We start from the raw sequence: 15,567 nt of genomic DNA, 5'->3' as shown, positions 1-15,567 counted from the left end.
TAGTGTTTATTTTGTGCAAAACATTGTTGTAAGTGCTTTATAAATATTGACTCATGTCACTCTACAAAACAGCCCTCTGCCATAGATACTATTATTGACATCATTGTATTGATGACAAAACTGAAGTATGGATTGTTAAAGTATTTTTTCCAAGGTCTTTCAATTAGTTTGTGAGAGGTGGAATTAGGAAGAACTTCTTCTGATTCCAGAGTCCCCTTGTTACCTAGTCTGTTAGGCTAGGATCTCTTTTGCAGGTTTTAAAAAAGAGCGATGACATCGACTTTTTTCTTTTTTCTTTTTATGAGTAAGTGCCCAGGTGAAGTTTCAACTTTTTTGAAAATCTTTATTTCTATATTGGATATTAATCTTTTTTAAAAAAATTCTGGAAAAGATACCGTCCAAAGATTTGGGAAGGCACAGCTTTCATCGGTTTTTACCACCTTGAAGCACTGTACTTTTATTTTGATTCTGTAAACCTTTTGCCTATTTAATTAGCCGACATTGCTGATATCTGGATAAGTTTTACTCCAGTCTCTAAGGATGCTGTTACATCAGCTCTGTATTCTGTCGCTAGGGCAGCTGTGTACTTTTTTCCATCCAGGTCCTTTGCACTCTCCCGCACTGAATTTATTGAAGTGCTCCTTTGGCTAAAGTCAAACCTAAAACGCCAAGCAAATACCAACGTTTGTGCATTTTTAAAAAAATTTCTTTGAATTCCTAACAGTTTTAGGTCTCACACTACATCTGATACCAGTTTGATGTCATTTGGTGGGATTGGGGGTCTGTTGAGTGCCTCATATGTTTTATTCTTGCTGGGAAACAGATACTGATATTAACTATCTTGAGTCACATAATGATACAAAAAAGCAGACTTTCTTCACTTTTTTGAGCCTTAGCTTCCTCATTTCTAAAATGAAAAAAAAAAAAAAGAAAAGAAAAGAAAAAAAGGAAGCCGAGCCTGTTAACTGCCAGGCATTAGACTACACCCATCTCTGAAGGAATTTACAGAAAGATGCAAAACTCTGATTGAATGGGCTTGTGGTGGAAAAGCCTGTTTGGACAGTGTTTTGAGCACATATTGATTACTTTTGCTTGGTGAACATCAGAAGCTTGTTCCAGAAGAATCAGGAGGATTTCCTCTGCACCCCCTCCCCCTTTTTTCCCACTAGACTCACAATTTATTTCTTGGCATAAGGAAGCACATTCCATATTTCTCTAAGACATTAAAACACATTTTAAAAAAACTTCATGTTGTATTAGTCTTTCAGGATGCAAATTTTGAAGTGTGCTATGGGAATTATAGTCTGGGAGACTACTAAGGTACATGAGAACAGCTACCATGTCTAATGTCTTGTGCATAGTGTTTAATATGTATTTTGAAAACAAATTAAGGAAAAATAGTAGATTTTGAGGGTACTTCAAAAAGTTCATGGAAAAATGTATTCAAAAGATAAATTAATGTTGTGAAAAAATTTAAAATTGTGCACTTTTTCATAATGTGCATTTTTTATGAATTTTTGGAGCCCCATCATATGTAAATATTCAGACTCTTTTTTAATAAATGATTTATTTTATTTATTTAAAAGTCAGACTTAACAGAGAAAGAGGGAGAGAGAGAGAGAGATCTTCCATCCTCTGGTTCACTCCCCAAGTGGCTGCAGTGGCCAAGACTGGGCCAGGCCAGAGCTGGGAGCCAGGAGCTTCATCCAGGTCCCCCATGTGGGTGCAGGGGCCAGAGCACTTGGGCCATCTTCCATTGCTTTTCTCAGGCCATAACAGAGAGCTGAATCGGAGGTGGAGCGAGGGGGACTTGAACTGGTTCCTATATGGGATTTCAGGCAATGGCTTAACCCATTAAGCCACAATGCCGACCCCAATATTCACTCTTTACACACAACTGACAAGTTTAAGTTTTATTTAATGAGTAACTACTGAAAGCTTGCTCCTACTCTTACTATTTATATAATATTCAACCCTAGTTGTACAAAGCATTATGCTGGAAGAGGTAGTAGAAAATACACCTAGAGTTCCCAAAGTAGTCAATTCAAGTTAGTATTATGCCTGAATGCACTCATTGAATCCAGGGCAGTTTGAACACAATGGTGGAGGTGGAAGGCACATTGCAGCACATGCAGGAGTGATTAGGGGTGAGGAAGAGCAGGTATCAGATGGAAACATCTCAACAATGAAAGTTTCAGATGCTTTCCTTGAGAAAGGAGCGGAGTTAAAGCATAGAAAAGTCACATGGAAGTTTGTTGGACAGACAGAATTGCAACACAAGAGATAATGGTCAGATGCCTGAGAAACATGGTCAAGGAATGGATGGGTTCCTAATGGTACTCTTGGCCCATTTGTCAATAGCTTTGTGGACCTAGACATGGGATTTTTTTTAAAGACAAAACATATATGTATCTGGATCTCTAAAATCATGTCATTTATCCAATAAGATTGTTTTCTGGAAATTTGGTTGAAATTTGGATTGTAAGATGTAAACATGAGGGGCTGTGCCTTATCTGTGTTTGTACCCTCTGCATCCAGCTTTGCAGCTCTGAGTTAGTTCTTAATAGATGGTTGTGTAGTGAATAAATTAATGAAATATTAATTATGACTAGCTACTATTGATCTACATTCAGTAACTGGATGGATGCCATCTAGTCTGAATGGTTTAGAGGCCTTCCTTTTCCTGCCTGAAGATAATGAGCTAGAATTCTCAAAATCCATGTGCCTCGCTCCATGTGTCTTATTTGAGTCTTGATAAATTGATAACCTGAGTTGGTCTTTTTCAGTGGTTACTAATGTGAAAGTTGATTTGTTGCCTGAGGCTTGAGTGTTTTCAGTGGAACAAGTATTCAGTAGCACATGTAATTGGTACTTTTATCCATATTAGGACCCTGGGAATTTAACCTCAGTTTTATGTCAGTTTGAATTGAAGAAGTTTGGATTTGTTGAGAACCTTTATGAACTTAGGTAGGATTATACTGTTATTTTAAATAGGATCAAGTCGTTTGGTCCCCTTCATGTATATATTGAATTACATGGCTGTCAAATGTAATCATTTAAAGCATTCAGTACTTGATGATATAAATGATATAATGTTCACTTTAATTTCCTCAGCACTCCTCTAATGTGTATGCACAGTATTTCAAATTGATGAACACGACATGGTGACTAAAGTATAGGATTTCATCAGTTTTGATGGACATTCTCTTCACTTCAGCACAATTATAAGGGCTCTCTTTAAGTTACTATTTAAGCCCCTTTTCCTCCTCAGCCTCCACCTTCTTTTTTGCCAGACCGTTTAAACTGAGTTGACTTGTTGGGATGATTCTTTATGTGGCTCTATATATGTATATATATTCTTTATATCCATATATGTTGGTACTTACCTTGCTGTACAGACTTCCTTGTTGATTTGACCACAGCATTTCCCTTGAATTTTATTTTCAAATCACTGCTCTGTTACTCAGATCTTTCCTGAAACCCTCTTGTGGTGAAATTTTTTTGTATCTTGCCTTGTCTTTATGACTTTCATACTCCAGATTTTGTATCGTAAACTTATAAGATAGCAACAGAGAAAGTTGAGTTTTTGGAGGCACTGACAATCTTGGTGTAGTATTATCTATTTCCAAATCCTGGTTAAAAGTTTTCACTTTGATTTAGATAGTCGTTTTTTTAAATTTTTGATAGAAAAATTTTATTGTTGGAGGAGGAATTTATTATGTCCAAAGGCTTTTATACTCCCTTTCTGCCCGTTGGATGCCAGATTTCTGGACTACATGTTCTCTTGAAGAAGTGATTTTTTAAAAAATATTTATTTTTATTTGTTTGAAAGGCAGAGTTAGAGAGAGAGAGAGAGAGAGATATCTTCCATCTGCTGGTTCACTACCCAATTGCAATATAAAGGCTAGGGCTAGGCCAGACCGAAGCCAGGAGCCAGGAGCTTCTTCCAGGTCTCGCTTGTGGGTGAACGGGCCTAAGGCCATCTGCTGCTGCTTTCCCAGGCACATTAGCAGGGAGCTGAATTGCAAATGGAGCAGCCAGGACTCCAGCCGGCACCCATGTGGGATCCGGTTGTCTCAGGCTTTACACACTACACCAAAATGCTGGCCCCAAGGGGTGATTTTAAACCCAGTGTGCCAAGCATTTTCTCACTTACTTGTTAGACATGAGTGAGAAGAAATACTCCAAATTATAAGCCATTCAAGATCCTCTGGCTTTCATAGGTAGGGCGTAGTAAGCTTTCATATTATAATTGCAAGAAGCTGAGAATTTAGAGGTTTTTAAATCGTTGCCCATGTATTTCTTATGATTATTATGATTTCTGAGAACTTTAAATATTGAAAAATTCAGTACAGCTCTTTGGTGACAGTGTAGAATTGAAATTTTTTTGAGATAGATTTTTTTTTAATTTTAAATTAGGGATAGGGCCAGCGCCGTGGTTCACTTGGTTAATCCTCCGCCTGAGGTGCTGGCATCCCATATGGGCACTGGGTTCTAGCCCCGGTTGCTCCTCTTCCAGTCGAGCTCTCTGCTGTGGCCTGGGAGAGCAGTGGAGGATGGCCCAAGTGCTTGGACTCCTGCACTCTCATGGGAGACCACGAAGAGGCACCTGGCTCCTGGCTTTGGATCAGCACAGCACTGGCCGTGGCGGCCATTTGGGGAGTGAACCAACAGAAGGAAGACCTTTCTCTCTGTCTCTCTCACTCTCTATAACTCTACCTGTCAAATAAATAAAAAAAATTTTAAGCTAGGGCTTTAACCTTGCTCCATAATAGCATCTATCTCATAGGATGTCAGAGATGGTTGAATGAGATAATGAATATAAAATGCTCAGCAGAGTGTCCAGCACAGAATATGAGCTCCCTAAATGTTAGCTATTATTAACATCTAGAAATACAGATTAGTTAGCAACCAAGATACTGGCTTTAGAATATATCATACAATGTACTTAGCAAAGGTAATTTATCCTCTTCATTGGGTTTTAGTGGTTATTTTGTAAACAATGGACTCACTCTTGGAATTTTTAATAAAATCCCAAATATCCCAGTTGATTAAAATTAATGTGGAGATTATTTTGTATGTAGACTGTTTAATCCTGACCAGAGGGTAGCAGGAGAAATGGGGTCTCTTGGGTTGAAAAAAGAAAAAGGGAGGACAAAGTCAAGCATGTGTCTAATAGAAGTATGTTGCATATTGCAAGTTTTGCCTGGCAGCAGACTGTGGCCAGGAGATTCAGATGCTTAGAAGTGGAGTCGAGTAGAGAGGACTAGGTAGAGCATGATAAAAAAAAATCAAACAAAAACAAGTTCAAAGTGTGGACAGCCTGCAAAAGAGGCAAGAGAGAAGCAGCTGGGAGAAAACCATGTGTGCCAAGAGGATTTTGTTCTCTGGAAGAGGATGTCAAAGCAGTTGCGTTGAAATTAATGGAATACACGGAGGTCAATAAAACCTTAAGGGGCCGGCACTGTGGCACAGCAGGTTAACACCCTGGCCTGAAGCTCTGGCATCCCATATGGGAGCCGCTTCTAGTCCCGGCTGCTCCTCTTCCGATCCAGCTCTCTGCTATGGCCTGGGAAAGCAGTGGAAGATGGCCCAAGTCCTTGGGCCCCTGCACCCACGTGGGAGACCTGGAAGAAGCTCCTGGCTCCTGGCTTCGGATCAGCGCAGCTCTGGCCATTGTGGCCTTCTGGGGAGTGAACCAGCGGGTGGAAGATCTCTCTCTCTGTCTCTACCTCTCTCTGTAACTCTGTCTTTCAAATAAAGAAAATAAATCTTTAAAAAAAAAAACCTTAAAAGCTCAGAAGCTAATGATTGCCTTTCTTCAGCAATTGATAGTTACAGAGAGTGCCCTACCTGTATACAGTGCTACAGAAAAGCCTACATAGCCAGGAATTAAGTTCTGACTTGAATGTGGCTTGTCAGTGAAAGAAACTCAATGAAACAGGACAATTAGTTTAAACATATGGGAATCTGTCTGCCCATTCTGACCATAACTGCCACAATAGCAGACCTAATTAAATTAGATCATGAGCTCTTCATGTGTACACTAAAAATGTCAAGCACTTTAGCTCTAGTAGATGAACCATTCTGAGCCTCTGTTCTGGGTGAGAATCATCAGTAAGTTACTTGGTCCCTCACTGGCTTGGAGAACTTTGTGTGAGTTCATTTAGAGTACTTTGACGTGTTTTCATACTTAGTATGTACTTGATTATCTACCCTTGCTTTTTAAAACCTGGAATCTGTATTTAAATTATGTGCCTTGCAAAAGTAAGGGCAGAAGATATTTCCTCACATACTGAGGCAAAGCAGAATTGAAATGGATAAATTTATAAGAACTGTTCCTATTGAAAGTGAGTATGAAATTACAGGGTTGAGCTGTTGAATTCCGATCTTACGGTATAATTAAGCCAATCTTCTTTCTAGTTCCCTTCTACTTTGGAGTGTTTGAAATCTTTCCATTGAAACTTGTTGAGACTGCCCTTGGGAGATAGAAGAGAGTACCTAGGCCAAAAGATGACTTTATAATCACTCTATTATTCTTACACACACACTTCTTTATTATTAATAATGCCATTGACTGTCCTAAATTCAATTAGACTTTTTAAAGATTTATTTATTTATTTGAAAGGCATAGTTGTTAGAGAGAGGCAGAGAGATAGAAAGAGAGAGAGAGAGAGAGAGAGAGAAGAAGGTCTTCCATCCACTGGTGATGGAAGATCTACTCTCAGATGACCGCAACAGCCGGAGCTGTGCCAATCCAAAACCAGGAGGCAGGAGCTTCTTCCAGGTCTCCCACTTGGGTGCAGGATTTGGGCCATCTTCGACTGCTTTCCCAGGCCATAGCAGAGAGCTGGATCAGAGGTGGAGCAGCTGGGACTTGAACCGACACCCATATGGGATGCTGGCACTGCAGGCAGCAGCCTCGCCCACTACGCCACAGCACCAGCCCCTAGAATATGTTTTTTTTTTTATCTTTTATTTAATGAATATAAATTTCCAAAGTACGACTCATGTGTTACAATGGCTTCCCCCCCATACCGTCCCTCCCACCCACAACCCTCCCCTTTCCCACTCCCTCTCCCCTTTCATTCACATCAAGATTCATTTTCGATTATCTTAATATACAGAAGATCAGCTTAGTATACCTTAAGTAAGTATTTCAACAGTTTGCTCCCACACAGAAACATAAAGTGAAAAATAATAGATGATTTTTTTTAAATGATGATGAAATCAGATCAGACCAATTGTCATGTTTAATCCCAGTGAGAGTCAAGTTGGGAATTGATAATTTCTTTTTTTTTTTTTTACAGAAGATCAGTTTAGTGTACATTAAGTAAAGATTTCAATCGTTTGCACCCCCATAGAAACACAAAGTGAAATATACTGTTTGAGTACTCGTTATAGCATTAAGCCTCAGTGTACAGCACGTTAAGGACAGAGATCCTACATGAGGAGTAAGTGCACAGTGACTCCTGCTGTTGACTTTAGAAATTGACACTCCTGTTTATGGCATCAGTAATCTCCCCATGCACCAGTTATGAGTTTCCAAGGCTATGGAAGCCCCTTGAGTTCTCCGACTCTTATCTTGTTTAGACACGGTCATAGTCAAAGTGGAGGTTCTCTACTCCCTTCAGAGAAAGGCACCTCCCTCTTTGAAGACCTGTTCTTTCCACTGGGATCTCACTCACAGAGATCTTTTTGCCAGAGTGTCTTGGCTTTCCATGCCTAAAATACTCTCATGGGCTTTTCAGCCAGATCCGAGTGCCTTTAGGGCTGATTCTGAGGCCAGAGTGCTATTTAGGACATCCACCATTCTATGAGTCTGCTGAGTGTCTCACTTCCCATGTTGGATCACTCTCCCCTTTATTTATTCTATCAGTTGGTGTTAGCAGATACTAGACTTGTTTATGTGCTCCCTTTGACTCTTAGTCCTTTCATTATGATCAATTGTGAACTGAAATTGATCACTTGGAATAGTGAGATGGCATTGGCACATGCCACCTTGATGGGATTGAATTGGAATCCCCTGGTATGTTTCCAACTCTACCAATTGGGGCAAGTCAGCCTGAGCATGCCCCAAATTATACATCTCTTCCCTCTCTTATTCCCACTCTTATGTTTAACAGGGATCACATTTCAGTTAAATTTCAACACTTAAGAATAACTGTGTGATAATTACAGAATTAAACCAGTCATATTAAGTAGAACAGACAAAAAAAAATACTATGAGGGATAATGTATTAAGTTGTCCATTAGCAGTCAGGGCTATGCTGATCAAGTCACCATTTCTCATAGTGTCCATTTCACTTCAGGAGGTTTCCTTTTTGGTGTTCAGTCAGTTGTCACCGATCAGGGAGAACATATGGTACTTGTCCCTTTGGGACTGGCTTACTTCACTCAGCATGATGTGTTCCAGATTCCTCCATTTTGTTGCAAATGACTGGATTTCGTTGTTTCTTACTGCGGTATAGTATTCTAAAGAGTACATATCCCATAATTTCTTTATCCAGTCTACCATTGATGGGCATTTAGGTTGGTTCCAGGTCTTGGCTATTGTGAATTGTGCTGCAATAAACATTAGGGTGCAGACCGCTTTTTTGTTTATCAATTTAAACTCCTTTGGGTAAATTCCAAGGAGTGGGATGGCTGGGTCGAACGGTAGGGTTATATTCAGGTTTCTGAGGAATCTCCAGACTGATTTCCATAGTGGCTTGACCAGTTTGCATTCCCACCAACAGTGGGTTAGTGTCCCTTTTTTCCCACATCCTCGCCAGCATCTGTTGTTGGTAGATTTCTGTATGTGAGCCATTCTAACCAGGGTGAGGTGAAACCTCATTGTGGTTTTGATTTGCATTTCCCTGATTGCTAGTGACCTTGAACATTTTTTCGTGTGCCTGTTGGCCATTTGGATTTCCTCTTTTGAAAAATGTCTATTGAAGTCCTTGGCCCATCTCTTAAGTGGGTTGTTGGTTTTGTTTTTGTGGAGTTTCTTGATCTCTTTGTAGATTCTGGTTATTAACCCTTTATCTGTTGCATAGTTTGCAAATATTTTTTCCCATTCTGTCGGTTGTCTCTTCACTCTCCTGACTGTTTCTTTTGCAGTACAGAAACTTCTCAATTTGATGCAATCCCAATAGTTGATTTTGGCTTTGACTGTCTGTGCCTCCCGGGTCTTTTCCAGAAATTCTTTGCCTGTGCCAATATCTTGAAGGGTTTCTCCAATGTTCTCTAATAACTTCATGGTGTCAGGACGTAGATTTAGGTCTTTAATCCACGTTGAGTGGATTTTTGTGTAAGGTGTAAGGTAGGGGTCTTGCTTCATGCTTCTGCACGTGGAAATCCAGTTTTCCCAGCACCATTTATTGAATAGACTGTCCTTGCTCCAGGAATTAGTTTTAGATCCTTGATCAAATATAAGTTGGCTGTAGATGTTTGGGTTGATTTCTGGTGTTTCAATTCTGTTCCATTGGTCTATCCATCTGTTTCTGTACCAGTACCATGCTGTTTTGATTACAACTGCCCTGTAGTATGTCCTGAAGTCTGGTATTGTGATGCCTCCGGCTTTGTTTTTGTTGTACAAGATTGCTTTAGCTATTCGAGGTCTCTTGTGCCTCCATATGAATTTCAGCATCATTTTTTCTAGATCTGCGAAGAATGTCTTTGGTATCTTGATTGGGATTGCATTGAATCTATAAATTGCTTTTGGGAGAATGGACATTTTGATGATGTTGATTCTTCCAATCCATGAGCATGGAAGATTTTTCCATTTTTTGGTATCCTCTTCTATTTCTTTCTTTAAGGTTTTGTAATTTTCATCGTAGAGATCTTTAACGTCCTTGGTTAAGTTTATTCCAAGGTATTTGATTGTTTTTGTAGCTATTGTGAATGGGATTGATCTTAGCAGTTCTTCTCAGTCATGGCATTGCTTGTGTATACAAAGGCTGTTGATTTTTGTGCATTGATTTTATATCCTGCCACTTTGCCAAACTCCTCTATGAGTTCCAATAGTCTCTTAGTAGAGTTCTTTGGATCCTCTAAGTACAGAATCATATCGTCTGCAAAGAGGGATAGTTTGACTTCTTCCTTCTTGATTTGTATTCCTTTGATTTCTTTTTCTTGTCTGATGGCTCTGGCTAAAACTTCCAGAACTATGTTAAATAGCAGTGGTGAGAGTGGGCATCCCTGCCTGGTGCCAGATTTCAGTGGAAATGCTTCCAACTTTTCCCCGTTCAATAGGATGCTGGCTGTGGGCTTTTTATTAATTGCTTTGATTATATTGAGGAATGTTCCTTCTATACCCAATTTGCTTAGAGTTTTCATCATGAAAGGGTGTTGAATTTTATCAAATGCTTTCTCTGCATCAATTGAGATAATCATATGGTTTTTCTTCTGCAGTCTGTTAATGTGGTGAATCACATTGATTGATTTGCGAATGTTGAACCATCCCTGCATACCAGGGATGAATCCCACTTGGTCTGGGTGGATGATTTTCCTGATGTGTTGTTGTATTCTATTGGCCAGAATTTTATTGAGGATTTTTGCGTCTATGTTCATCAGGGATATTGGTCTGTAATTTTCTTTCAGTGCTGCATCTTTCTCTGGCTTAGGGATTAAGGTGATGCTGGCTTCATAGAAAGAATTTGGGAGGATTCCCTCTTCTTCGATTGTTCTGAATAGTTTGAGAAGAAATGGGATTAGTTCTTCTTTAAATGTCTGGTAGAATTCAGCAGTGAATCCATCTGGTCCTGGGCTTTTCTTTGTTGGGAGGGCCTTTATTACTGTTTCAATTTCTGTTTCAGTTATGGGTCTATTTAGGTTTTCTATGTCTTCATGGTTCAATTTTGGTAGATTGCATGTGTCCAGGAATCTATCCATTTCTGATAGGTTTTCCTGTTTGCTGGCATACAGGTCCTTGTAGTAATTTCTGATGATTCTTTTTATTTCTGTGGTGTCTGTTGTTACGTTTCCTTTTTCATCTCTGATTTTATTGATTTGGGTCTTTTCTCTTCTTTTTTTAGTTAGTTGGGCCAATGGGGTGTCAATTTTGTTAATTTTTTCAAAAAACCAGCTTCTCGCTTGGCTGATTTTTTGTAATGTTTTTTTTGGATTCAATCCTGTTAATTTCTTCTCTGGTTTTAATTATTTCTCTTCTCCTACTAGATTTGGGTTTGGTTTGCTGCAGTTTTTCTAGGTCCTTGAGGTGCGCTGAAAGCTCATTTATTTGGTACCTTTCCAATTTCTTGGTATAGGCCCCTATTGCTATAAATTTGCCTCTCAATACTGCTTTTGCTGTATCCCATAAGTTTTGATATGTTGTGTTGTTGTCTTCATTTACTTCCAGAAAGTTTTTGATTTCTCTTTTGATTTCTTGAATGACCCAGTGTTCATTCAGGAGCATGTTGTTCAGTCTCCATGTGTTTGCATACTTTCTGGGGTTTCCTGAGTTGCTAATTTCCAGCTTCATCCCGCTGTGGTCTGAGAAGCTGCATGGTATGATTCTAATTCTTTTAAATTTGCTGAGACTTGCTTTATGGCCTAGTATGTGATCAATCCTAGAGAAGGTTCCATGCGCTGCTGAGAAGAATGTGAAGTCTGTAGATGTAGGGTTGAAAGTTCTGTAGATATCTGTTAGATCCATTTGGGCAATAGTGTCAATTAAATCTGCTGTTTCCTTGTTGATCTTCTGTCCGGATGATCTGTCTATTTCTGAGAGTGGAGTATTGAAGTCCCCCAGTACTATTGTATTGGAATCTAAATCTCCCTTTAAGTCCCTTAACATCTCTTTTAAATAGAAAAATATGGAACGCTTCACGAATTTGCGTGTCATCCTTGCGCAGGGGCCATGCTAATCTTCTCTGTATCGTTCCAATTTTAGTATATGTGCTGCCGAAGCGAGCACTAGAATATGTTTTAAAACTAGTTTATTTTACAGTTCTTCTAATTTTTTAAATGAAGTACCTGTAATTTCCAGTCCAGCATAACTCATTCTGAGATGTCAAGAGAAAAGTGAAATTCTTATCTTAGAAGCCTCCAAGGAAGTGTATGCTCCAGCTTGCATGAAGATTGGGAAATGGCAGGCAATTATTAGCAAACCAAAAAAATATGTCCTGTATATGCTCCCAACATTACTCTCTTAACTCTTGACTAAATCTGTCAGCTTTCCACTGGACTCTAGGCAATTGGATTATAGATATAATATTTCAGTCATGTGCGTGATAGGAATTGAAATAGTGTCTCAAGCAGCAGTAACTTGAGAAACAAAGGGTTAGAGCTCCTGTATACACTTTCCTATAAATTTTTCTTTCAACATGAACTGTTCAAGTCTACTAAAACATTTGGTGTTGTTCTTTGAAATCAGAGCACATTTGAGACTCAACACTTCTGACCACAGAAATTTTTTCTCTGTTCTTTCGTGGGTTTTGTAAGTGTTCCTAAAAATGAGTGCTACTGAGTATTGAGATTGAAGATCTGAATTGATCAGTTATAAATATCAGTGCCAAGTTCAGGTAAGGAACCCCTCCCTGGATGCCTACTAGGAACAGTGATGAATCCCTGTACACCACTAAATGACGTAGATGCTACCCTTAGTTCACGTCTCTGTTATGTGACTCGTATGCTTGACTGTAGAGTCACTTAAGCTGTTTATATGTATTTAGCGGGGAAACGAACATTCAGTGATCACTTTTGATTATTATCTTGCAGTGTGTGTGTGTGTGTGTGTGTGTGTGTTGGAGTGGGGTGGGGGTGCACAGTAAATGTTCAACCAAATCTTATCAGAGTATACATTGGCCTGGAAGATTCAATCCAATTCAGTTCAGTAGGCACTTGGGAGTAGCATGAATGAATATTGAGTTGGTGGTTAAAATCCTATAACAGAAATTTATAGGATGTGATTACAGCCTAAAAGTTACTATTGGAATTCAGCTTCTGGAATGAACATATTCTCTAGAAAAATCTAACTTAAAAAAAATCCCAGTGTAAATGTCAACTTTTTGAAAGCTTCTATTATAGAAATTAAAATTGAAAAATATTTTCATCAATCCAGAAAATAGGAATGCAGTTATATGTCCCTCATGGTTGGGGTCATTGATAAATGGGTAGTCAGCAAAATGCACACTTTTCAGCCTACTTTTCACACTGTCCAGACTTGAATCATTGCCTGGCATGGCTTTATGGAGCTTGTGAAGTGGAGAGAAACACAAACCTTTATCCATTTCCCCTTTGTCTTTTGTTCTTCCAGAGTATATTGGATCCATGGACTTTCCTCCGATTGTGTTGCAGGCTCCTTAAGTGAAGGAATTTTCCAGGGGATAATCATTGTTAATCTTCAACAACTGTGGCCACTACATTTCCAGTTGGCTTAAAGTCTTCAGAAGAAGCATCTATTTCTATAACAAATATACACTTTTCTGAGGTCACTTTCTAGGTGCTTCAGGAACAATCCCCATGTTATTTCTCTTCCTCTCTGTGAACTTGACATCCTAGCCAGCCTGTGTGTGCTCACCAACCTGCAAGTGTCCAGTGCTCAATCTGATATTCTCACCTTCATCCCCGCTGTTCCTCTTTATTAAGAATACTCTCTGCCTCTTTGCGCTTACCTCCCTCCTTCTCAGCCTCCAAGACCCAGCTCCACCTTCTTCTTGAAAACCCCATTGACTACGCCAGACCTTGGCGACATTCTCTTCCCAGAACTCTCATCCCATTTGTTGTTAATGGTACTGGATTTTGCTCTGGATTATCTACATTGCTTGCTTTTATTTTCTATATGCTGTTCTTACCTCCGCTTCTTGAGTGCAGAGTCAGTGCCTTCAAGTTCTGATTCTCCAGAGGCACCTGACACGTGTCTGTGCAAATAGTTGGCATATGATAAATGTTTGTTGATTGATATTTTCCTTCATGAATGCTTTTTAAAGGCCTCAATTACCTTTTTAATAAATATTTGTTGAGTGGATAAAATGAACGATGGATATGTTTATTTATTTTCTGCTCCCCTTCCATCCCCACCAGCTGCCACCCCCTAGAATGAAGTATTGAAAGGACAAGAATTTTGTCTTGTTCACCTTTGTTTCGCAGCACCTAGATCAGAGCCTGGGTCATATTAAATGCCTGATAAATAATGAATTGTCAGCAAAATCACCCAACATACATTAAATATAATAAGTCTTGTGACTCATTTTCTTTTCTTCCTCCCTCCCTTCCTTCCTTTTTCTCTCTTTTTTTTCCTTCTCTCCTAATCTCAAATGCTTGAGCATTACAGGACTAGAATGGCCAAATACATCAAGGTCCCCCTCATACTAAAGCATAAATCCAGTTTTTGGTGAAAAATGATCTTTTCACGGCCCTAGGATTTCTATCCCATGCATACAAGGAAGCATTTAACCAGCATTATTTAATAATAGCTATATTTAGAATGTGAGTTTTAAGTTGCTTTTATGTTACATTGGATTAATTTAAAATATTTAAATGGCATTTATAAACAAGTTCTCCTAATTTCACATGTTATTTTAAAAAAGACACAGCTTAAAAATAAGTTAACTCCTTTGACAAACAAAAACAGTAATATGCATTGTTAATTCTGTGTTCAAAAGAGATGTTGTAGCAAGTATATTTTCTCCTGTGACCATATGTGTGAACTGAAGTGGGTTGTTTGTTTTATGAAGTAGAATACCTTGACTTACCTGCTTTTTTGAAAAGGTATATGAAATTTGTTATCCCAGCGGTATTCTGGGAAAAAAAATGCAAAGACACTTGACAAACAAAAAGCTGAATGAAAAAGTTCTGTACATAGACAAAATATCCTTATTTTTATGGGCCGTCTTTTCATACTGAAGACTCAAGATTCCAGAAGCCTATAAAGTCATGGTTTCCATCTGCAGTGCTGAGCGCTTGAAGAATGTGTGGTGGTGACCCACCAACCAAAACACGTGAGGTGAACAGAACCCGAAGCAAATTCAAAAACTGGAAGGCTTTTAAATCTTGACAGTCTGCCAGTTCAAGCAGTGTGTGGCAGGTGTGTCATATATTTGTAGAGCCAAAATAAATGGCCACAAGAAATTCAGAGGCAATACAGATGTAAGGAAAACTTAAAATAGAAAGAAAACAGTGTTTTCATTGTTTATTCAGGAGGTTGATAAATGCGTTTAAAGGAATGCCTCTTAAGTGATTGTTTTAGATGCCAAACTGTGTCTTTGTGATCTAGGACCATGCATTTTCTGTACGTCTGTGTTATGTGATGGCTTGAGGCGGGAAGGCAAACGAAAGGATGAGACAAGGACAGTGTAGGAAAAGTGGGGCATAAGTAGCTGCTAGCAGTGGTCTTGCAAATGGCTCTGGAACCATTTACTATTTACTCTAGATTAGCGGACACTATTTGTTACTTTGGTTTTATCTTCAAGACAACTTCCATGAGAAAATACATGAGTCCTTAAACATTTTACTTTTTTTCCAAAGGTTTCACTTAATAGTGGGTCTAGTGTATATGTGATTTTATTTATTTATTTTTAAAGTTTATTTGGAAGACAGAGTTACAGAGAGGGAGAGGAAGAGAGATGCAGAGAGAGATCTTCT

At 38.9% G+C, this 15,567-nt stretch overlaps 1 protein-coding gene and 1 non-coding gene across 13 annotated transcripts in view; one reads left to right on the top strand and one right to left on the bottom strand.

Moving 5' to 3' along the window:
• Nucleotides 1-15,567, top strand: part of MBNL3 (muscleblind like splicing regulator 3) — a 125,215-nt gene that overhangs the window by 32,943 nt on the left and 76,705 nt on the right. The gene's annotated exons all lie outside the window — the stretch shown is intronic.
• On the bottom strand, nucleotides 11,793-11,899 carry LOC127485103 (U6 spliceosomal RNA). Its single transcript, XR_007912276.1, has one exon. It is a non-coding gene; the product is annotated as a U6 spliceosomal RNA (small nuclear RNA).

This window comes from Oryctolagus cuniculus, chromosome X, assembly GCF_051225735.1.
Source record: "Oryctolagus cuniculus isolate XC-2025 breed Fujian yellow rabbit chromosome X, ASM5122573v1, whole genome shotgun sequence".
In the NCBI taxonomy this organism is placed as follows: domain Eukaryota; kingdom Metazoa; phylum Chordata; class Mammalia; order Lagomorpha; family Leporidae; genus Oryctolagus; species Oryctolagus cuniculus.
This window is presented reverse-complemented; position numbering and strand designations above follow the sequence as displayed.